Genomic DNA, 22,836 nt, shown 5'->3' with positions numbered 1-22,836 from the left:
AAACTATGGTGGGCACATGCTCTGGCCCTTAGCCAAGAACAGTGAGGCTCACAAGATCACTCACTTGTGTCCAATGCCTGCCTCAAATCAACAAGTCCTTTGAGTAGATTCCTCAGCAATGGCTAAGCCAGGATAAAACTAGAAGATAGCGTGTCAAGAAAGAACACCTCAGATACCACTAATCCTCCTCCTCACCTTCTAGAAGGGGAAACAGGCCCAGAGAGGCAGTGAGATCTCCTGAGAGTGTCCTTGCAGGGTGGTGAATAGCAGAGTTTAACAGTGAAGAACAAACAAGTACTGTGGATGGGAAGCCCTGATGGCTAAGTACAGACATGGCAAACAGAGCTCTTCATGAAACTCAACATATCAACAGTGTGAACCCCAGGGGCATGGTTGTTCTGTACATGTACTCTGATCTCTACTGTAAAGCCTCCTTTGATGGCCTTTCACTCCTGGACAGCCAAGTGTCACATGCTCTGGAGTTGACAAGAAGATAAATGGGAGTTGGGGACAACTGATATCAGTTTTAGCAATTTCTTGGGCCAGCAAAAAACAGGGCAGTATAGGAGATGTGAATTCAAAAGCCAACTTCTGGCTGTGACAGAGCTGTTTGCATACTAACCCTCCTGATTTACAAAGGCTGATACATGCATGAAAGCAGTTGTTGGAAGTTTCTGGAGAACACGCAAGGCAGCCAGGACTTTAGGGGCCAAGGTCCTGGAAGGAAGGGAAGTGCTTAGAGGTGAGGGGAAGCCCCTTCCCTCTCTGGTGTGATTGCTGGGTGGCAGCACAGGACACACAGAAGGAAGCAGGGTGGAGGCTGGAGCTCGCAGCAGTCACTGAGAAACTGACCTGGAGTTTGGGTTACCAAAGCAGCCACACTGTGAGCACAAGATCCAGAGGAAAAAGAATCACATGGGAGTGAGTCTAGAACACTGCAGTTTCTTTCAAGACATTTTCCAAAGCCTAAGATGCATAGCTCTGGGTGAGAACTCAAGAAACCAGTCAGACAGCGGCTTCTACGAGGTTAAAGAGCTAAATGGGGATTACAGCAGTCTCATGGAGCTGGGATGCCAAAAATTGTAGTTTGGGTCCACCAGAGAGGAGGGGTTCCAGCAACAACCTAAACCTTCAGTTGAGACGCCTAGAAGTATGGGCAAACTGCAAATAGATAAGCCCTATGTAGGTCATGGTGATCTTCCTAAACTCAACTATCTGTCAAAAAATAATAATAATTTGTCTCTGGAAGTCAGTAACATCTTTCAGAAGCTTACAGTTTTTCATACGTAATATTTCACTTTCAATAAAAAATTACAAGCATGCCAGGAAATAGGTCCAAATGACAGAAAACTAAGAAAAAATACAGACCACAGAAACAATGCCAAAGATGATCCAGGTATTTGAGTTATCTTATACAGGATTTAAGTAAGTATGATGAAGATGTTCAAGAAAACAGATGAAAAATTAACTTCATCAGAGAACTTGAATCTATAAAAAAATACTGTATTGGAAATATTAGAACTAAAAAAATAATAAGATAATGACTGAAGTTGAAATTTCATAGATAAACTTAAAAGTAAATTAGAAGGGCACGTGGGAGGCTCAGTTAGTTAAGTGTCTGACTCTTGATTTTGGCTCAGGTCATAATGGCACAGTCATGAGATCGAGCCCCACACCAGTCTGTGCTTAAGATTCTATCTCTCCCTCTCCCTCTGCCCCTCCCCTGTTCCTGCTCACTCTCTCTAAAATAGTAAGTACATAAATAAATAAATAAATAAATAAATAAATAAAAGCAAATTAGATATAGCAAAAGAGAAGATTAGTAAATTGGAAGAGAGGTTATTGGAAAATATTTCAGATTGAAGCATAGAAAAAAGTGGTTGGAAATGCATGGGGAGAAAAATAATTCACACAGGACATAGTGAAAAGACCTGTCCACATGTAATTCTATTTCCAGTAGGAGATAAGACAAGGATAAAAGGGAAAGAGCAATATTTGAAGATATAACGAGTGAGAGTTTTACAAAAGTGATAAAGTACCCTAAGCAGAAAAAACATAAGAAAATATACCTACACACATCATAGTAAAACTGGAGAGAAACAAAGACAAAAGAGGAAAGAGGTACATTGCCATCATAGAAGCAATAAGACTGAAAGGTAACTTTTCCACAGACATTATTGAAACCAGAATGTGATAGAATAATATCTTTAAAATGCTAGAAGAAAATTGCTACCAACAAAATTCTATATCTATGGTAGACATTCTTCAAAAGAAAAAGGTGTAGGGGCACCTGGGTGGCTCAGTTGGTTGAGTGTCCAACTTCTGCTCAGGTCATGATCTCGTGGTTCATGAGTTTGAGCCCCGCATTGGGCTCTCTGCTGTCAGTGCAGAGCCTGCTTGAGATCCTCTGTCTTCCTCTCTCTCCTCTACTTGCACGTGCCCTCTCTCTCTCCCTCTCCCTCTCAAAAATAAATAAACATTTTAAAAAGTGTATTAAAAAGTTTTTAGACAAACAAAAACAGAGAATTGATTACCAGCAGATCCTCGAGTAAACACTATAGGGAGATGTTCAGGTAGAAGGAGAATAACTCCTGGTGGAAATATGGCAATGCCAGAAGAAACTGGAAAGTGCTAACATTTAGATTAAACCTAAAGGAACATTGGGTGTTAAAAACAATTATAGAAATGGCTTTTGGGTTTTAAAAATATATGTTGAATTCAAGTTTATTATAACAATAGTACCAAAGTTGAGAGGAGTAAGTAGGACTAAAGTGTTGCAAAGTACTCACATTGTCCACGAAATGAAAAATCTTCTAATTTAAGGTAGAATAATGATATGTCAAGGGTGCATGCTGTAATCTCTAGGGAAACCACTGAAGGAAAATAAAAAGTATAAATTACTAAAAAGCTAAGTGAGCCAAAAAGTAGAACAACAAGAATGATGTATCAATTCAAAAGAAAGTAATAAAAAAAATAATAAAGAACAAATTGCATAAGTAAAAATCCAATAGCTAGATGATACATTTAAACCTAAAATAGCAGCAATAGCATTAAATGTAAATGGACTATATTCTCTACTTAAAATGCAGACTACAAGATTGAGTTTTAAAAAATAATTATAAGTTGAATACAAGAGAGACACCTTAACTCTAACAACATAGACTAACAAAATAAACGACTAATCAAAAGAAAGCTGTAAAAAGTAAATAAAATAAAACCAGAGAAGTTATACTAATATCAGGCAAAGTAGACTTTAGGGTAGGTAGCATTACTAGAGATAAAGGAGAATATTCCACAATGAAAAATTGGTCAATCTAAGAGATCAAACCCTAAATTTGCATATAACTAAAAAATAGCCTCAAAATATAAAGGCAAAAAGTAACAGAAAACACTGGAGAAAATGACTAATGTACAATCACACTTGAAGTTTTTCTCTTACTTCTCTCTGCTGACCAACCAAGCAGATAAAAAAAATCAGTAATGACATAGATTATTGGCACAAAATTAATTAAATTTACCTCGTTGACACATAAGACATTACACCAACCACAGTAGAATATGGCTTCTTTCAAGTGCAGCTGGGACATTTTCAACCTAGACCATATGCTGGGCCATCGAATAATTCTTACTAAGTGTCAACCGATTGAAATCATACAGAGCATGTTTCTGAATACAGACTATACACTATATCCCACCCATCAAGAATTAGGAAATGAAAATTCAAAAGTATTCTATACACATAGCAATAGCACCAATCAACATTATGTATCTGGGCATAATGATAGTATATCGTGTATTACATTATTCATGTATTATATTATTATGGATTCCTGTATACAGAAAACTACAAACATTACGGGGAGAAATCAAAGACACTTTAACTAAATGTAATGACAGATTGTGTTGATTGACTGAAAGCCTCAATATTGTTAAGATGTCAACTCTTTTTCTTTTTTAAGTTTTTATTTAAATTCCAGTGAGTTGACCTACAGTGTAATACTAGTTTCAGGAGTACAATATAATGATCCAACACTTCATACAACACCTGGTGCTCATCACAACAGGTGCCTTCCTTAATCCCCATCATCTGTCCCCCCTCCACCCCTCCTCTCCCCTCTGGTGCCCAGCAGCGTGTTCTCTGTAGTTCAGAGCCTGAAGATGTCACTTCTTTCCAAAGAATTTACAGAGTCCAGGCAATTGTAAACAAAACCCCAGTAACCGTTTAGGTAAAAACTGACAAGCCAGTTCTAAAATGTATAACAAAATGTGAAATGTCAAGAACAGGCAAGATGATCCTGAAGAAGATTAGAACTGGGTGGCCCAGTTCTATACTGTAGTTCAACAAACTGCTCCAAAACTCAGGGGCTTAGAACAACAATTACTTATTTGGGGGCAAGGCCTGATGGGAATCACTTACCTTTGCTCCCAGTGTCTGGAACCTATATGGAATGACTTGAACGTCCGAAGGATAGGGTGGATGGGGACTCTGCAGGGAGTCTCAGGACCTCTGAATGTGTCCCCTCATATGGTCCCATGGGCACTGTGGCTTTATAGCAGTCGGACTTCCCATACGGATGCTCAGAGTTCCAAAAGCAAGAGACAAGGACAAAAAGTTGAAGATAACAGTTTCGAAAGCCTAAGCTCGGCTCAGAACCCAGCCCAGCGTCACTGCAGCCACTTTCTTTGGTCCAAAAGGCACCGAACCTGCCAGGGCTGATGAGAGAAATGTCAAAGTTTCCACGGCATCACTAACCTGCCACACTGATGGACACATACTATCTGATTTAAAAAAAAAAAATATTTTTAAGTCTAAATAAACATAAAAATAGAAGCACGGATAGATAACCAGAATAACAGAACAGAAAGCCCAGAAACAGATCCCCACCCATATGATCACATGCTTTATGACAAAGATCACCACAGCACAGTGAGAAAAATGGCCATTTATGCAGAAGGTGGTGTTCCGGACGGATATTCAATCTAATAAAAATAAACTTTGATTCCTACCTCACACCATACACAAAATTAAAACCACAGTGAAGTTCCACTACACATTCACCAAGATGTCTAAAACTTTAAAGATTTTATATATATATATATATATATATATATATATATGTGTGTGTGTGTGTGTGTGTGTGTGTGTGTGATAAGTATTGGAGAGAATGTGGGATACTCTGCTATATGTGTGTAAATTGGCACAAGCACGTTGGGAAACCTTTTGGCCGTATTTCTAAAAACTCAGCACACACACACTCCATAACGCAATGATTCCTTCCTAAGTGTATATCTGGATGACAGACATACATGTGTGAACCACAATATTCATAGCAACATTATTATAACAGGCAAACCCTGGAAACTATCCAAATGTCCTTCGATAATAGATTGAATGAACAAATTATAGTAAATTTATACCATGGAATACATCATGACTGAAAGAATGAGCCACTGCCAAATGCAGCAAATGCACAAATATCGGAGACACAGATAATGTCGAGCAAAACCATCGAGACATAAGGCATGCATATTGTATTCCTGTATTTTTTAAATAAAATTCAAAAATGGCCAAATTAATGTATGGTGAAAGAAGTCACAACAGTGGTTGCCTTTTGAGGGGGTAATGACTGGGAATGGGCTCAATGGTTCTGGAAAGTTCTATATCTTGACTGGGTACATTTCACATGCGTGTGTTTACTTTATGAAAGTACATCAGGCTGTACGTTTAAGACATGTGCTTGTTGGGGCGCCTGGGTGGCGCAGTCGGTTGAGCGTCCGACTTCAGCCAGGTCACGATCTCGCGGTCTGGGAGTTCGAGCCCCACGTCAGGCTCTGGGCTGATGGCTCGGAGCCTGGAGCCTGTTTCCAGTTCTGTGTCTCCCTCTCTCTCTGCCCCTCCCCCATTCATGCTCTGTCTCTCTCTGTCCCAAAAAAAAAAAAAAAAGTTGAAAAAAAAGACATGTGCTTGTTGATATGCACCTTATATTTCAATTGGAAAAACTTATAAAACTCATATAAAAAAAAAGCATGAGACCTCTTCTCACAAGCCGTAGCTACAGAGGGACGCTTGTGGCCTGGCCCTCTGGGAAGCAGACGCCAGGATGGGATTAGCGAGCAGGGGACGTTGAGGGCCAATACCCGTGAGGGAACATGCAGAGTGTGTCCCGTGAGCCTGGCAAAGCCACCCGGCCACATGTGCGGCCCATCCCAGCAAAGGGGAGAAGGAATGAGGAAAGTTGTCCTCAAGCAGCCTGGGCTCGGCGCTAGCAAATTCTAAGACAGGGCCGACACCCTGAGGCCAGGTCACCCATCAGAGAACCGAACCCCCAGAACAGGCCTGCCTTGCACCCTCTGGGCTCAGTCATCCGTGAGGAGTGCCGTCCCCGTCCCCCGCCCTGCCGGGAAGGACGGCCCTGGGGCCTCAAGCGAGGCGGCGGGAGGGTGGAGGTCTCCCCCCAAGGCGGAGTTCTGAGGCGCACCTTGACTGCCGAGGCACCTGCCCCCTCACACAGATCTTCTCTCAGGCTCGCCGGGCCTCCCTCGCGGGGTGTCGTGGAGGAGAGTGAGGCCCACGGGACGGATGGCAGTCGTCACTACGGTGGACGCGGGGCCACAGCATCTCCTTCCTCAGTGTCCATCCCGAACTCCCTTCTTCCGCAGCTCACCTCAGCAGGTGACGTGCTGTGACCTGTGATCTGTCCAGCGGCCATCACCCTGCTCAGGCCGGCCCGGCTGCACTGGGGGATGATGAGGAGCACTGCTCGCCTCCCCCCTGCCCGCCGTGGGGTGAGGCATCCCCAGCTCCTCCTGTGCATCAGGGTTTTCACCCCTGCATGGCCGGTCCGCTCTCCCGCTGCAGGCGAGGAGGGCCTGCCTCTGTCTGGGAGGCCAGCGCAGGCTCACGGACTCCGGCCAACGGCCCTCAGTCCCTCGTTACCCTTCCGCGGGGCCCACACCCTCAGGGACACCTGTCAGCTTCGCCGTCTGTGGCTTTGTTCGCCCCATCTTTGCTCAGGTGCTTACGTCCCCGCACCTGCCAGGCACCGGAGGAATCTACGGCACCTGTGCCGGGGACGCCCCGGTCCCACCGAGCACCTCGCCGCCTGCCGGGTGCGGGCGAGCCGGGCCCAGACCTCCATCTGATCACCGCCTCGGACAAGCAGCACCGAGGTGGGAAGGAGCCTCAGGAGAGACACCGTAGGACCACGCCTGTGGGGGGAACGGGGTGGACACAGGCGGAGGCTGCGAGGGCTGACCTTGACCCCAGGTGCAGAGAGGGAAGGAGGAGCAGCTGGTTGGAGCCTGTCGGACCACGGTGCATCTCAAGAGGTCAGCCAGGCCAGTGGGAGTTTGCCCCCCCAGAGGAGCCCCTCGCCTGCCCTGTGTCCCTGCCATGGCCCATCCCCTGGAGTGGCCTGTGGGTACGGTGACCACACCGCGGGTGGCACGACGGGCCGCAGCGCACAGGAGGGGGGCTGGCGAGGTCAGGGAGGCGCCTCACCTCCGAGGCCTCTGCGGCCTGTGGTCTGTCCTCCATGTGGGAGGTCAACACAGAGCTCGCCCCTCCCTGTCACCTGTGTCCACACCAGGTGACCACTCAGCAAGAGCCTCCTATGCGTGGTGCCACTTGGACATCCTTTCCCATGCACAACAGGCCCAGTACGTTTCCCGTTCGGCCAGCACGGCCTGGGTACGATGGATCCCCGCATGCTGGGCCCTCCTCCCCACCCCAGCTGGGAAGTCTTGGCTGAGCCAGGGCGTCTGGTTCTGTATGGCCCCATCCCCCCACCCCTGGAAACACAGAGGGTGCTGGCTTGGGATGCGCCCCTGCACGAAGCTTTTCTAGGCGAGAAATCAACCGATCCCCCCAGCCGAGCCCAACCTGCACCCTTACAATTATTCAGCAGAAATCTGAACCCAGCCCCCACTGACGGTGAGCCCCCCGGGCACCAAGCAAAGAGGGCGTCGCTGAACACAAGATGTCTGAGACTCCCGTCCCGGGCCGGCCCCTGCCCCCATGAGTGGCTCTGCTGTGGCCCCGACAAACAGGACCACTGCCCACAACCACGGTTCAAGCCCGAGGGAAATAGGGTACTTTCGTCTAAGCAGAGGCCCAGAGGGATGGTTCTCGGTTTGATGATTTAGACTGTGCGCGGTCCTTCCGTGTCCAGATCAGCCCTACGGCTCCTACGGCTGCAAAGGCCCATCCGAGGGGACCAGCCGGGCTGGGCTGCGGTTCTCGCTCGGGCCTTTCTGCAGCTCTCCCTTTGCTTAGCTCCCTCCGCCGCGGCTTGACCCCCATGATTTGACTGGCCTGCCCGCCTTCCTCCACTCGCCTGGCTTCTGCCCACGCTCCAAGGTGGGCCGGCTCCGCGCTGGGCCCCGGGAGGCGGCCAGGACAGCCCAGCCCTTGGGAACCACGGCCGTGCCCCCCGTTCGGCTCCTCGTCTGCCCGGACCGCTGGACAACGGCGCCGTTCCGTAGTGACCAGCTCAGCATTCTGTGTGACGGCAAAGTCACGAGGTTCTTCATAAACCAGTGGCGGGTCGGAGCCCAACGGCGGGTGTGAGAAGTAGCACTGACGGTGCCCTGGCGGGGTGAGCGGGCGCCCGGCGACCCGCCCTGCTGTCACTCAGCCACGCGCTCACCTCGGCTGCTCCGCGGGGACCGCAGTCCTGCGAGAGGCCGCTGGCGCGGTCTACCGGGAGGCCCTGCGCCCTGCATCCCGCTCGCCGAGGCCCCGCGGCCAACCTCTGCCATCTGCTCCCGGGGCTTCCTCGGCCTCTCCACCTTCAACTTCCTTTCCTTCCTGGCTGAGGGGGTGGTGGGGCCCCGTCCCGGTCCCCCGGCCCATCTAACGCCTCCCGATGTACAGTTAGTACTTCTCCCCTGGCCTCTCCGGGCCCTCAGCCGCGGCCACGACCCTCTACACTCCTAACACTTTTACACGTTTGATGAAATCCAGATGAAGAAACCTGTGCTCAAAGGGCAGTTTATGTTATCATGTTCCGAGTAAATGACGGGCGGGAATCTCATGTGTCAGAACTCTAGGGTCAGTTTCAAAGAGATGAGATAAGTGAATTCTCAAAAACACATATTTTCACGAACAATCGCTATCTCTCTGTTACCCTCCACTGTTAACATTTATAAATTCGCTTGTGTTGTTTTCATTTAATAGCGGAATCGTTATTAATAGTGACTCATTCATTGCCAGGAGCCATGATGTGAAAACACCATCTGCTGAACTTTGGGGAAAGAAACAAAGAGGGGAGAGACAAAGGGAGTGGGGGAGGGGAGAAGAGGAGGGAGGGGGAGGGGGAGGGGAGCGGGGGGCGGGAGCAGACACACAGACGCACAGGCACCCACAGCCCCCAGAGCTTTGTGGTTTCCCAGGCATCCTTCCTCTTGACCGAGGTAGCGCTCCCCTGGCACCGGGGGGCTGTCACCTCGTGGCCCCAGAAGTCACCCCTGCCGTCATCTGCCGTGCCCATAACTGATGGCCGGCACCTCATTTTCCCGCGCCCACCTCCTAATGCCCCTCGCCCCTCCTCGTGCGCTGACACGGCACATCCTGGGCTCACTGGAGCCAGAGCCCAGTGAACCAGCCACCTTCTCCCTGCCCTCAGCCCTCCTCCTTCCTTTCTTCCCAAAGTACGTGTCGCGGTTCCCTATTCCAGTCCCGATCACACATCTGCACTCGCCAACCTTGCCCTCGCTCCCTCAGCCCTGTTAGAGGGACTGTTCCACCTTGCCACATCCCTCCCCCACATCCCTGCACCACCCTCCCCCACACTCCTAGACCACCCTCCCCCACACTCCTAGACCACCCTCCCCCACACTCCTAGACCACCCTCCCCCACACTCCTAGAACACCCCTCCCCCACATCCCTGCACCACCCTCCCCCACACTCCTAGAACACCCCTCCCCCACATCCCTGCACCACCCTCCCCCACACTCCTAGACCACCCTCCCCCACACTCCTAGAACACCCATCCCCCACACTCCTAGACCACCCCTCCCCACACTCCTAGAACACCCCTCCCCCACACTCCTAGACCACCCTCCCCCACACTCCTAGAACACCCCTCCCCCACATCCCTGCACCACCCTCCCCCACACTCCTAGACCACCCCTCCCCCATACTCCTAAAATACCCCTCCCCCACACTCCTAGAACACTCCTCCCCCATACTCCTAAAACACCCCTCCCCCACACTCCTAGACCACCCTCCCCCCTACTCCTAGACCACCCTCCCCCCACTCCTAGAACACCCCTCCCCCATACTCCTAAAACACCCCTCCCCCACACTCCTAGAACACCCCTCCCCCACACTCCTAGAACACCCCTCCCCCACACTCCTAGAACACTCCTCCCCCATACTCCTAAAACACCCCTCCCCCACACTCCTAAACCACCCTCCCCCACACTCCTAAACCACCCTCCCCCACACTCCTAGACCACCCTCCCCCACACTCCTAGAACACCCCTCCCCCACACTCCTAGACCACCCCTCCCCACACTCCTAGAACACCCCTCCCCCACATCCCTGCACCACCCTCCCCCACACTCCTAGAACACCCTCCCCCATACTCCTAGAACACCCCTCCCCCACACTCCTAGAACACCATCCCCCACACTCCTAGAACACCCCTCCCCCACACTCCTAGAACACCCCTCCCCCACACTCCTAGAACACCATCCCCCACACTCCTAGAACACCCCTCCCCCACACTCCTAGAACACCCCTCCCCCACATTCCTAGACCACCCTCCCCACACTCTTAGACAAGTTCTGCCCAAACCCCTCCACCACATCCTAGCCCATGCTCATCAGACCCCTCACTGACCGGGTACAGGCCATCAGAGTGTTGTTGACCTTGCACAGCAGGGTCCCCTGCAAGGTGCTCTGTGGCTGTCACACGCAGTATGATCACAGCCCAACATGTGGTATTTCAAGGTTAGTCCATCACAGGTACCCGAAAAGTGTATAAAAATCTGAGAAAATATGAGCATGTAATTGTAGTTACAACTTGTTGCTTTTATAATTGCTCTAAGCTTTGATTTGGCCTTTTTCAAAATGTATACTTTATTCACAAGCTAAATTAGGGAAGTAAAATTTGTATCATTTTTAACCCCGCTATAGTGATTGCAAAACGATACACTCTTGAAACGCAACGGGAGTGGCGGACCGGATGACGGTGACCCAAGTGTCACCACAGGAAGGACACGAGAGGGTGTGGCTCACTTTCCCCGAGCTCCGTTCTGCAGCCGTAGTTGATGGGGAAGGGCTAACCCCGCTCACATGATTGCGGAGATGCAGCAGAAGCTAAAGAAGCAACAGAACTCTCAGCGCTTAAATGGGGGTTGTGTGCAAAACATAAACTCAGAACCAAAATTTAGTCTTTGAAAGGATAAGTACTACATTCAAAAGCTAAGAGGAGCGGATGCTCAGTATTTTCCGCAGAACTTAGTGCTTTCTGAGTGTCCTGCAAAGCCACTTCCAGGGCTGCTGGGCCAGATTAGATCACGGGGCGGTGGGGAGAGACCACATCAAGGATGCTTGGGCGGGAACCCATGGCCACGAAGGTGGCCCGTCCCACTCTCCGGTGACGCCGAAGCTACATTCGGGAACCAGCTTGCGAGACGGAAGACCGCTCCCTACCCCAGATTGAGCCAACAGAGTATTTTTCACTAAAATTTTACAAAAACGCAGATACGGTGAGCGGCGCAGTGCTTTGAGCACGTACGTGATTCGAAGGTGACACAAAGGAAGAAATCCGTTCAGCTCTGTCGCCGACAAACACCACCAGCTCTAAACTGTGCAAAACCAGGAAGGATTGCAGTGTGGACACACAGGGAGCAGGTACGTATTGAAGGAGATTTCGCCAGGATGGAAACCAGCACCCTGCTTTCTTCATCAGCAAAGCCTCGTTTGGAGAAAAACACCAAACATCTGAACTAGCTAGCGCTTAGTGGCACGGTAAACACGATGCGTTTTATAGCAGTTGGGCACGGTGTGGCTCTGTCACAACAGCGGTTATCTCAAAGCCAGCCTGCTAACTTCGAAGGTAATCTCTTTGTAATCATAGGAGGCGGATTACAAACACCCGCTGTGATTCTTCAAGCGCCGTTAAGCACCGAAGGGCAAGTTGGATCCGGAGTGTTTTATGTGTGGATTGATCACCTAGTGCCCTGAGAGATAAGAAACCAGCTTGGTCCCAATACTTTACAGAGCAGATTCGCACAGACAAACTTGTTTGTTTCCATGATGCCTTTGGTATTTTTAAAGTCCTTCCTGGGAGAAGAATGCACAGACTGAAGAAAGAAAGAGGCCCTGGCCACGCTGTCTGTCCTCCGCACGGTGGCCGGAAGGTTCCCGTGGAACGTGAGTGCGATTTAGCTGTGTTCTCTTCATAGCCCGTCCTTCCACTTGGAGAAATATTCCTACTCTTCTCTGAGGTCTCTTGGGTCCCATGGCCCGGCCCTGGCTCCAAGCCTGTTTCCTCTCCCCACTGTCCCTCCTCTGGGCCGCTCTTGAGTAAGTTCTGTGGACCTTGCCAGACAGAGTGTCCCTGCCGCAGGGCCTTGGCACCTGCAGTCTCCTAGGCCCCGAAGGATCTCCCCAGTCCTCTGGGTGGTCCACAATTCTTTCCGGTGTGGGCCACACCTTCCCCTCTTGGCGAGGTCCACCACGCGGCCGCTGTCTGAACTAGAAACCCCGTGCGCATCATATTCCAAACCACATCCTGCTTTCTTCCCTTCGGGACATTTTTCGTGGCCTGAACTACACCCACCTGCCATTTGTTTACTGTCTGGTGTGAAATTTTTTTAATGCATTTTTTTTCTTTTAGCGGGGGGCAGAGGAAGAGGGAGAGAGAATCTCAAGCAGGCTCCACGCTGATCACACAGCCCGACTCAGGGCTCGAGCTCACCACCGTGAGCCGAAATTGAGGGCTGGACCCTCAGCCGGCTGAGCCACCCGGGCGCCCCTGTCTGGTGTGAATTTTATCTGTCTTGTTGGCGGTTGTATCCCAGGGCCTGGGGTGGGCCGGGAGCCATGGTAGGTGCTCTGCAGATCCTCCAGCGTGAATAAACGAAGGAATGAGTGAATGAGTCTGCATAATAGCTTCTGTCACCCAGACGGGAAAAATGCCTCATTAAGAGATGACGGCCATCCTTTGGCCACAGACCGTGCTGGGCTCCGTTCAAGGGCGTGCGTGTGTGCGCGTGTGTGCGCGTGTGTGCAAGGTGACTGGCAACGGGAAAGCAGAGGTGGACTGAACACGGCGTTTCGGGAAGCAACTGAGTCTCGGTACCCGGAGCAGGGGGTACCCGGCTGGTGTCACCGACCTCAGGGGCTGCCCATCCATTTTCTCGTCTTCACCTTTAAAGACCCTGAGATACGTGTCATTGTCACCATCGCACGGGGCAGGACACCCGGGACATCCAGCGTCTCCCCAGGGACACAGAGAGCCAGGAGACAGAGTCTGGGCAGAAGGAGCAGAGAGACGTCAGGGGAGGGTCTGGGGCCCTCCCGCCAGGCGGGGTGTCTGGCCCGTCCATCTGAGGGCATCCTGCCGGCTGCGGCTGGTCCCGGAGGTTTGGCGCAAATGGAGAAACCGAGGGCGCGTAGAAGCTGGCACCCGTGAAGCAACACCCCGCGAGGGCGAGGCCAGCGTCCCGCCTCCCCCACGGAGAGCCCCCGGACCGTATGGAGCCTGCAAACCCTTTCCAAGCGCTGTGACCGGCCGGCTGTGAAGCCCGTCTGCTCCTGTAGCAGGAAGAGCAGGGCTCAGAGGGCTTTGACCCACAGGCTGTTCTCGGGGTCCCAGCAGAGCCCCCCGCCAAACACACAGGGGCCAGGCGTTGTGAAAATCTCTCTGAACGAGGAACCAAGACGGGGTGGTTCCTGGGAGAAGACAGTGCTTTGCCTTTTGAGAGAGCAGCTTCTGTGCGTAGAGAGCCAGCTGACCCCTGGGACGCGGGGGCAGAACGAGAGGGGACACGAAGCCCGGCCCGGACGGGCTCAGGAGCCGTCTGGAGACAGGCCAGAAACTGAGCCCAGGGTCCCTGCCCTCAGAGCCTGCCTCCACGTGCCCCATGGCGGAAACACGATTCTCTGGGTTTTGCAAACTCTGGCGGCGGGGAGGAGGTCTGGAAGGTGGCTGGGCTCTGGGGGAGGCGGGGACAGGCAGCATTCGGGTCTCACTGGGCGTCGGCCTGCACCTCACACGTTTTGCGAGGTCTCTGGACCTAATTTCAACAGAATCTTCACATTCCCGTCTCCAGCACCCCCACTTTACAGCTGAGGAAACTGAGGCTGGGAGGCGAGTGCTCCCGAGCCGCCAGGGCCTGCGTGGATATAGGTGACCAGAGACCCTGGGGGTGGGGACAAAGGCCAGGACACCTGAAGCTTGGTCACCCCAGGGCAGGGGGTCAATAACTGAATTTAAAAATTGGAATTAAAAAAATACATTAAAACACAGAAGAGATCATGACGAATACGGAAATCCACGCGTGTCTTTAAAAGAAATCCAATCTGAAGTTCAGAGAGAGGCTTTGCGGCCAGCAGGCCACCGGGACTGGGGTCCCCGAGTTCCAGCAGCAAAATTCCAGAGGCGGCGGTGGCCCTGGTGCCCGCTCAGGTGCCCAGGAGGACAGTGGGGGGTGCAGAAGGCAGTGTCTGTCGGTGGAGGTGAGAGGGCACAGAGGGAGGAGGCCCCCACCCCGAGGCCAGCCCCTCCCCGGGACGGGCTCCATCGGCTGGGCCCGGGACAGGCCGGCTCTGTGGCAGCTACATCCTCCTGACCCTCCTCGGCCGTCGCCCGTCCTCCCGGCCGTGGGGTCCTCTGCCTTCCCCGCCCCCACCGTGAGGTGGCCTCCTCCAGCCTCCCCCGGGAGCCTCACTGCATCGCCCTCCTCGATCACCTGAAAGGGGAGAGAAAACCGCCCTCCCTCCCAGAAAAACCTCGGTCTCCCTTCGCCCCCGAAGTCTGTCTTGGGCAGCCCCCACGAGCCCACAGGCGGGTGCCCTCACCGTGTCCCCGACCCCCTCCTCTCCAGAAGCAAGGACGGGGGCCCGGGGGCCACTTCCCGGCTTGCTAAGCGGGCAGAGCCCACAAGAAGGAACGCTCAGCCCCAAGTCCTGCCCCGTCTCACGATGCGCCTTCCTCGGCGACTTGGCTGTTTTGGGCAGCAGGACAGGGAGCCCACGGCACCGGGGTCGGGTGCCCAGCACCTCCTCTCTCTCCCTGTGGACCCCTGGCCAGGGCAGCTCGGGGACCGGGCTGCTGGCACAGGGCGGGGCCGCCAAACACATCGGTCCTCCTGCCGGGACCATCCAGGGGGTAGCAGCAGCCGCCAGCTTCCCTTGACCCTGACAGAGCCCGCGTGTTAGATTGTCAACAAAGCCGTTAACGCTGCTGGCGGTTTCCAGCCAGCAGTTTCTGTAGCGACAGAAACCCCAGGGGAAGGGAAATGGGTCCTTCCCAGAAGAGGCGTCATTTCACCAGCGCGCCTTCCAGCTGTAGACAGCTTCATGCGGCCACACGTGGGGCATCCCACAGCCGGGCCGTGGAGTCGTGGCGACCCTGGTGGGAGGTGAGCGGGTGCCCACGACAGAGGCGGACCCGTCACCCACAACGAAAGCGCCGTGAAACAAACACGTCTCCAAGACAGAAACATCACGTCTCTCGAGAAAGAGACGTTTTTCCAAATGGCAGGGCCCTGTCACTCCCAAGCGGGTAGACTCGGGCAGGCGTGCGACGCCCCAGGAGTCCAGAGGAGGGTCAGAAGAAGTCCGTCCGTCCGGGGGAGAGCTGGCAGGACTCTCAGATCCCGCCCCTCGCTCATGCCATGCGTCCGCTGGGCAAACACACGGACGAGCGAGCGAGTGAACCCATGACGGTCCTGTGTCCTCCCGGGACAGGAGGGCCTGCCCGGAAGACAGCATCACGATGACCGCGTGTCCCCGCCGCACAGCACGCTGCGGTGGACGAGGCCCCAGCCCCCGCCTGGGGGACGAAGCCATCGGCGCCGGGCCTGAAGGAGCGAGCCGTGAAGGGGGAGAGAGTCTGAAACAGACGGAGCGGTCAAACCAGAGTCTCGGAGGCCCGGTCAAGCGGGAGCGCTTGGTGCGGGAGGACCGAGCAGACGTCCGGCAAAGCTGTCCCCCGACTTGGTCGGAGACAGCAAATCAGGGGCAACACAGACGGTCTGGGCAAATTCCGTCGCCCCTTTTGGTCGGAGCCCCTGAAGCGACCCGCATCGGCCCCATCGTGCTTTTGCTCAGCAGCTGCTCCGCGAGGGCAGCTCCTAGGCGTCTGGATCCTCCCCGGGGGGGTGGGGGCGTCTCCGGGGCTCCTGGGGTGTCTCGGGTTCCAGGATACAGAGAGGAGGCCAGGCAGGGGGGTCTGGGGCGCTCCCATCAGGAGACGCAGCAGGGGGGAAGCAGGCTGGGCCCAGGTGCAAGGACGGCCTCGCCTCACCGGCTCCCCGTCTGCTCGGCGACCCCTTCTCGCCCCCTTGCTGCCTGGACCACGTCATGTGGCCCAGCGGCAGGGGCAAGGACTCATCGTCCCGCTGATTAAGCAACCGCCTGCTGCAATCCTAAGCCCTCCCCAGGCCCATGGTTTATTTCAGATGTTTCTCATCAAGACCCCAAGGTTCCTAAATTTTAGACGGGTTGCAGCAGAGTCATTTACAGCAAAGAGGGGCGCCGGGGGGGGGCTCAGTCGGTTAAGCGTCCGGCTTTGGCCCGGGTCATGATCTCGCGGTTCATGAGTTCCAGCCCCGCGTCGGGCTCTGTGCCGACGGTGAGTAGCTTCGTTGGGATTCTTCCTGTCTCTCTGCCCTCTCCTCTCTCTCCCTCAGAAATAAATAAATAAAAATAATAAACGTGTTTAAAAAACAGATGTAAAAATTCACGACAAAGAAACACTGTTATGTGTTTCTTCCCCAGCGCGGGAAGTGAGACCGTCTCGCCCACGTGACCAGCGTCCCACCGCGGGTCACAAGACGCGTCCAGACCCAGAGTCCTGCTCCTGTCTCTGTCGTGTACTTGCTGCGTGAGTTGGGTCGAGGAGTCGGTAGCAGAGAGGTTAAGAAGCGTGTTCATCTAAGCAGCGGGCACGAACCCACTCACCTACTTAGCGTGTTGTTCTGAGAGACGTGCCGTCCGCTACGTGCCCGCGGAGCAGGGGGGTTGTGATGGGCTCGGGTGAATAACCCCGGGGGCCGGCGGGGAGCTGCGGGCCCTCCCTGGGGAAGGAGGTCGGTACCCTGGCAGGAGGGCTGTTGTCTCAGGAACCTCGTCCACAGGACGGAGCGAGGCGGGAATCTGAGGTTGGGCCATCATGTGGGTCACCTCGTCTCACCGGCCACGCAGGGGCTCCCTGGGCACAAGGAGCACGTCCTGAGCCCCAGCCCCAGGCAGGAAGCCCGGCCAGAGAAACTCTGTCAGCTCTGGCCTGTCGGCCGGTGAGGGACGCTCCAGCTCGCTCTGGTGGAGCCTGTCCACCTTCCAGCTCAGCCACTGAGCCGGGAACACAGGGAAGGCTTCCTCCCTCTCGGGCACAGAGGTAAGACGCCGGGGACCCTCAGGGCACTCAGTAAACAAAATAGAAGTCAGGGCGCATCTAGGCCCATCACCTCTATGTCGGTTTATAAACACGTATCTGCTAAAATCGCGAAACGTACCTCGGATGTGCTGGCCCACGAGCCCTGGGCCAGGCGTCTATGCCTCGACCCCAGACACGCACACGTGAACCTGGCCACGCCTGGTCCGACGCCTTTATTTCCTCAGACGTGCCAACGGGCGGGGCACGACACGGCTTCCAGTTCAGGAGGGAGGTCAGCGCGGGTGGCGGCTTAGGAATCGTGCGCGGGAGGGGCCCGGGCGCCCCACGGGCCAGGCAGCTAAAGGCAGGCGGCCCCTGCCAGCTGGCCCAGGCCACCGTGCCCTGCTGCAGCAAGGACCCCCGGTACGGCGACTGCCCGCAAAGAGGAGAGGTCGCCCTGGTCCCCGACACCTGCCCCCGCTGCCGGTCGATGCTCTGCCACCGTGCGGGGAGAGCCAGCCAGGTCGGCGCACTGCCGGAGGGTTCGCGGGCCGCGTGGACGAGCCGGGCCCGTGGTCCCAGCGCGAGACGCCCCTGCCCTGGCCGACACCCCCAAATCCACCCACGGCCACCACTGCGGCCCCAGCGGCTCCGTCCTTCGGGGCCTTCGAAGTGACCTCCTGACTCACCTCCCCTGTCACTGTGGCCCTCCTGCCGTGTGTCCGGGGAGACCCCCGGGGGTGGCCCCGACCCGCCCCCCGCTCCAGAGGCTGACCCCGGCAGGACACTCAGACGCCCACCGCGGCCGAGGTGCCGGGTGAGCGGTGACGAAGGGGGCCGCCCAGGGGCCCCGGGGAGCCCTGCACGTGCCGCTCGACGGAGGCTGGAGCCAGGTGGGGGGTGGGGGCCCGGGGCCCTCTCGGTGGCGGCACCGAGCCTGGGGCTGCACGTGGGGGGAGCCTAGACGATGAGGGGTCTCCTCCCGGCTGGCTGGAAGCCGGCTACACCCGCCGGGGGAGGGGGCGACGGAGCAGACAGAGATCACCCGGAGGTGGGGGGGGGGTCCCACTCCTGTGGCCTGATGCTCCCCAGCTGGGGGAGATTCAGAGATGGGACGAAACAGAAAGATGCAAAATGTGTCGACCCTGACCCACCAGCTCACCTGGGGGGGGGGCAGCAGGAGCCCCACTGTGGGCTTGTGGGCACGCCCCGTGAGGGTGGGCCTGGGCGCGGCCCTGGGCCCACGAGGCCGGGACGTCCCCGTCCCCGTCACAGCAAAGGCAGGGGCGAGCGCCGTGGGAGGACCCCACCCCTATACTGACTCTCATGTGGGGGAGGGGGGCGGCGCCCAGGCCTCCCAAAGAAACACGGTCACGTCTTCCCCGGAAATTCCGTCAGGTGTTTGGAGAAATGCGGTTGTTTCTTTACTGAAACTGCCCGGGACCTAATTACAGGACGAGGAGTGCTGCTGGGCCAGGAAGGAAGAAGGCAAATGAATGTCAGGCTTCTTCTTGTGGAAAGAAACAGAAAGTGTTACCAGGAACCAGTGGGTGGGCCCGAAAGGGGGACAGAAGCCGAGGAAATGAGGCAAAGGTGGAGGCAGGGGCTCGCGGCCGAGCAGCAGAGAATGTGCTGGAAAAGGCAGCCGACCGAGGCCGTTCGCCCTCTGTGTCCTGGGATCAGCGGAGAAGCTGGTTTAAAGTGCAGGTTCTAGGGGCACCTGCGGGGCTCAGTCGGCTGAGCGTCTGACTTTGGCTCAGGTCATGACCTTGCGGTTCGTGGGTTCGAGCCCCGCGTCGGGCTCTGTGCTGACAGCTCGGAGCCCGGAGCTTTCATCAGATTCCGTGTCTCCCTCTCTCTCTGCCCCTCCCCTGCTCCCACTCTGTCTCTCTGTCTCTCGCAAAATGTAAATAAACATAAATCAAGTGCAGGTTCTAGAACGTCAGCCCCCCTCCCCGAGCGCCAGGGTCTGGGGTCCCCTACTCCCTCATTCTGTGGCACCCGACATGGAGATCCCGGGGCGAGGGGAAGGGCCGGCTCCTGCTGCCCACACCCGCCCAGACTGGCCCTCCTCTGCCTCCCCCTAAACCTGCCGGGACCTGGGCCCCGACTTCGATTCCCCTTCCCGGCCCCATGTGGACCCACATATCGGACCGCTTCCTGGCCCTCCTACTGGGCCCCCAAGCCCCGCTCCAGCCTCCTCGGAGCCCCCTTCGCACCCACCCCGTGCCAGCCCCGACTCCTGACCGCTCTCTCACTCAGGACCCCGGGTCCCCCTGCTCGGACTCACGGGCACGTTCTTTCGCCTACCGCTCAGCCTCAGCAGAGAACAGAACAAGGTCCCTCCTGGGGAGGACCTCCCCGAGACCCCTCCCCAAATGCTTACCTTACGTCTCCCCCCTCGGCAGCCCAGACCCTTGCTGGTGGCTCCTCTCTCTCTCTCGTTGTGCGGTCATGAGGGGGTCTCGCAGCTCCCGGACCGCCATGCCCTCGGGAGCAGGGGTGCAGGGGCCGGCAGGGGAGACCTGGAGACCCCCTCAGACATCCACGAGTTACTCCACGGAGCTGTCATCCAGCAAGACGGCCAGACAGCAAAGGACGCCACGGAAGGACCTCAGCCGCCCCTTGGTGGGGCCGGAGGGCACGCACCCAAATCACCTGGGGCCGACTTGAGCCAACTCTCCCCTCCAGCATGTGGACATCGGGTCCCCGGTTGCCAGGGCAACCGCATAAAGGACTCGAGTGTCCTTCTGCCGTCGAGCGTAATGTCCCCGGATGCTCGAGATGCCAGGTCCTAGTAAGACAGGACAAGTGCACCCGGGCGTCACTCGGCCAGGACCGCCGGCTGGACGGGGAGGTGTGGAGGCCGGGCTGATCCCTGAGGGCAGGGCGCCCTGGGCACACCTGACGTGCAGAGTGAGCGAGACGACTCGGAGAAAGTGGGATTTCGATGTTGGTGGGAAGGAGGGCCATCATTTCATTCTTTCAATTTGCAAGAGCTTGGGAAGGTTTTTCCTTCTTAGGTTTCTGTCTTTGCCCTGTTGGATGTTCGAAGCCTTTAAAGAGGGAATCGAAATGTATTTAGTTTAGAAATGCAGTTTTAAATTTTTTTTTTCAACGTTTATTTATTTTTGGGACAGAGAGAGACAGAGCACGAACGGGGGAGGGGCAGAGAGAGAGGGAGACACAGCATCGGAAGCAGGCTCCAGGCTCCGAGCCATCAGCCCGGAGCCCGACGCGGGGCTCGAACTCACGGACCGCGAGATTGTGACCTGGCTGAAGTCGGGCGCCCAACCGACTGCGCCACCCAGGCGCCCCTAGAAATGCAGTTTTAAATGTGTCGTGGAATTTAATTAGTGAAGTTTGTAAATAAAACCGAGATTTAATTTGTTCAGCTGGGATAAATTGAACAATGGGGGGGGGGGGGACAGAGGATCCAAAGCAGGCTCCGAGCTGTCAGCACAGAGCCCAACGCGGTCTCGAACTCGAGAGACACGACATCACGACCTGAGCCGAAGTCGGTCGGTTAACCGACGGAGCCCCCCTGACGCCCTTACGTCAGCTTCTTCAGCATGATTGCATTTTGTAAGACACTTACTAGATTTATAAGCCGGATAAGCAGGTGTCTGGTTATGTAACTTTATTACATCGAGGGGTCAAGGGCGTGCTGGATCAGCCGTGAACAGAGTCGTCTCTGGCACGAAACCCGCCGTAGACATCGGACTCAGCGGGCAGGAGGGGAAGGACCGAAGCGTTGTCTCCCGGACTCACGTCGTCCAGCCGGACGCGCCACCACGGCCGTGATCGGAAGTGAGTGGAAGCCAGACGCTCGTGAAGACGTGACAGGATCACCCCCCGCCCGCTCCCCCCCCCCGACCACAGATAAACAACAGAAGTGACTGACGGTGTCACATAGGCTGCCTCGTGACACGGGCTCCCACAGAGCTCCTGTCACAACCTCCCCCTTGGTCCTACTCCAGTAACACTGCTCACCGCCAGTCCCTGGCCACCGAGGCGGCTTCCTCGTCACCCTCCAAATCCGGCCCGGCTGGGACAGGCCTGCCGCCTGGGCTCCCCGCTTCTGCAGGTGCGGCCGCCACAGATCAGAAGCACTAGAAACGTGGCTTTGCGCCCCGGCTTCGCTACCTGGGCCGTGTCCCCAAGACAATGGGCCGATGTCACCTCCTCCTCCAGGCCCGGCACCACACCCCGAGGCCCGGCCGCCGTTCACCAGGCGCCCCCTCCTGAAACAGCACGGGTGTCTTCGGGATATAGGGGTTCCCACGGTGGGCTGGGGTGTGGGCTCCGACAGTTTGCTCTTGGGGAGTCTGCTTTTGGGGTTTAGAGTCCTAGCTGCCTCCCCTGCGAGTTCACGGAGCCGGGGTGTGCACTGTCGCGGAGCGGGAGGGGTGGATCGGAGGCTTTGCTTCAGCCTCCACGCGTCACGTACCCTGCAGGGGCTGCGGGTCCCCCCACCCCACTGGGCAAAGCACGTGTCCTGAAGGGCCGGCGGAAGCGAGGCAGGCCAGGGAGGGACGTGCCGTCTGGTTGGGTGGGGCTGATCCCACAGCCGCCGTCCAATCGCAAGTGGGCTAGCCTACCTGCCTGGGGACAAGGACCAGAGCCAGGCTGGGGGGGGGGGGGGGACCCCGGCTCTGCTCCTGGAGGGTTTTCAGCAGAAGAGGCAGAGGAGGCTGCGAGAGGCTGGAGGTGCTCCCGTCCTTGGCTCTGAGTGAGCGGTCAAGGGACAAGTCCCAGTATCCCGGTGCCCCCCTCCCTGCAGCCGGCTCAGAAACACCTTCCGGAAAGTGCCTTGCTCTGCCTCTCGCCCTGAAGCTACGAGGACTCCTCCTGTCCCAAGATCTACCCTGGGTCCCCGTCACGATTCCTGCGGGAATGTGCAGGGTGCGGCAAAGCCTGGACAGACCCCCCACTCAGGGTAGAGCCCCTCAGGGGGACCCGAGTGCTGGGGCCCAGGGACGCGGCCGTCAGTACGGCACCCGATTCTCCTCTAGGGGAGGCCAGGGTCCAGGGAAAGACCTCCAAAGTCACCAAGGGACCCCAGCAGCCGGGGCCACGGTTCCAGTGTGCCCGAGGGGCCCTTGCTGCATGTGGGCCGTGGTCCCGGGAAGCCCGAAGTGGGGCCTCCGGAAGGATGTCGCCAAAGGAGGCAGGAGCCAGGCGCAGGGGCCGTCGCAGAGCCCTCTCTGGGTGCGTGCTGGGTGGGCTCATGCTTGGTCAGGGCGCCACGAGAGGTCAGCGCCCTGGCAAGCCAGCC

At 55.9% G+C, this 22,836-nt stretch overlaps 2 long non-coding RNA genes across 2 annotated transcripts; one reads left to right on the top strand and one right to left on the bottom strand.

Annotated features, from left to right (window-relative positions):
- Positions 1–2,457: 2,457 nt before the first annotated feature.
- On the bottom strand, positions 2,458–11,073 carry LOC115521046. The gene is made up of 3 exons (XR_003970939.1): positions 10,848–11,073; positions 4,418–4,713; positions 2,458–2,873 (listed from the first exon to the last, which is right to left on the bottom strand). It is a non-coding gene; the product is annotated as an uncharacterized LOC115521046 (long non-coding RNA).
- A 197-nt stretch (positions 11,074–11,270) lies between these two features.
- On the top strand, positions 11,271–14,502 carry LOC115521045. Its single transcript, XR_004344057.1, has 2 exons — positions 11,271–11,863; positions 12,090–14,502. It is a non-coding gene; the product is annotated as an uncharacterized LOC115521045 (long non-coding RNA).
- Positions 14,503–22,836: the final 8,334 nt, after the last annotated feature.

This window comes from Lynx canadensis, chromosome C1 (genome assembly GCF_007474595.2).
Source record: "Lynx canadensis isolate LIC74 chromosome C1, mLynCan4.pri.v2, whole genome shotgun sequence".
Taxonomy (NCBI): Eukaryota; Metazoa; Chordata; class Mammalia; order Carnivora; family Felidae; genus Lynx; species Lynx canadensis.
The sequence above is the reverse complement of the archived record's forward strand: the minus strand, read 5'-3'. Positions and strand labels throughout refer to the sequence as shown.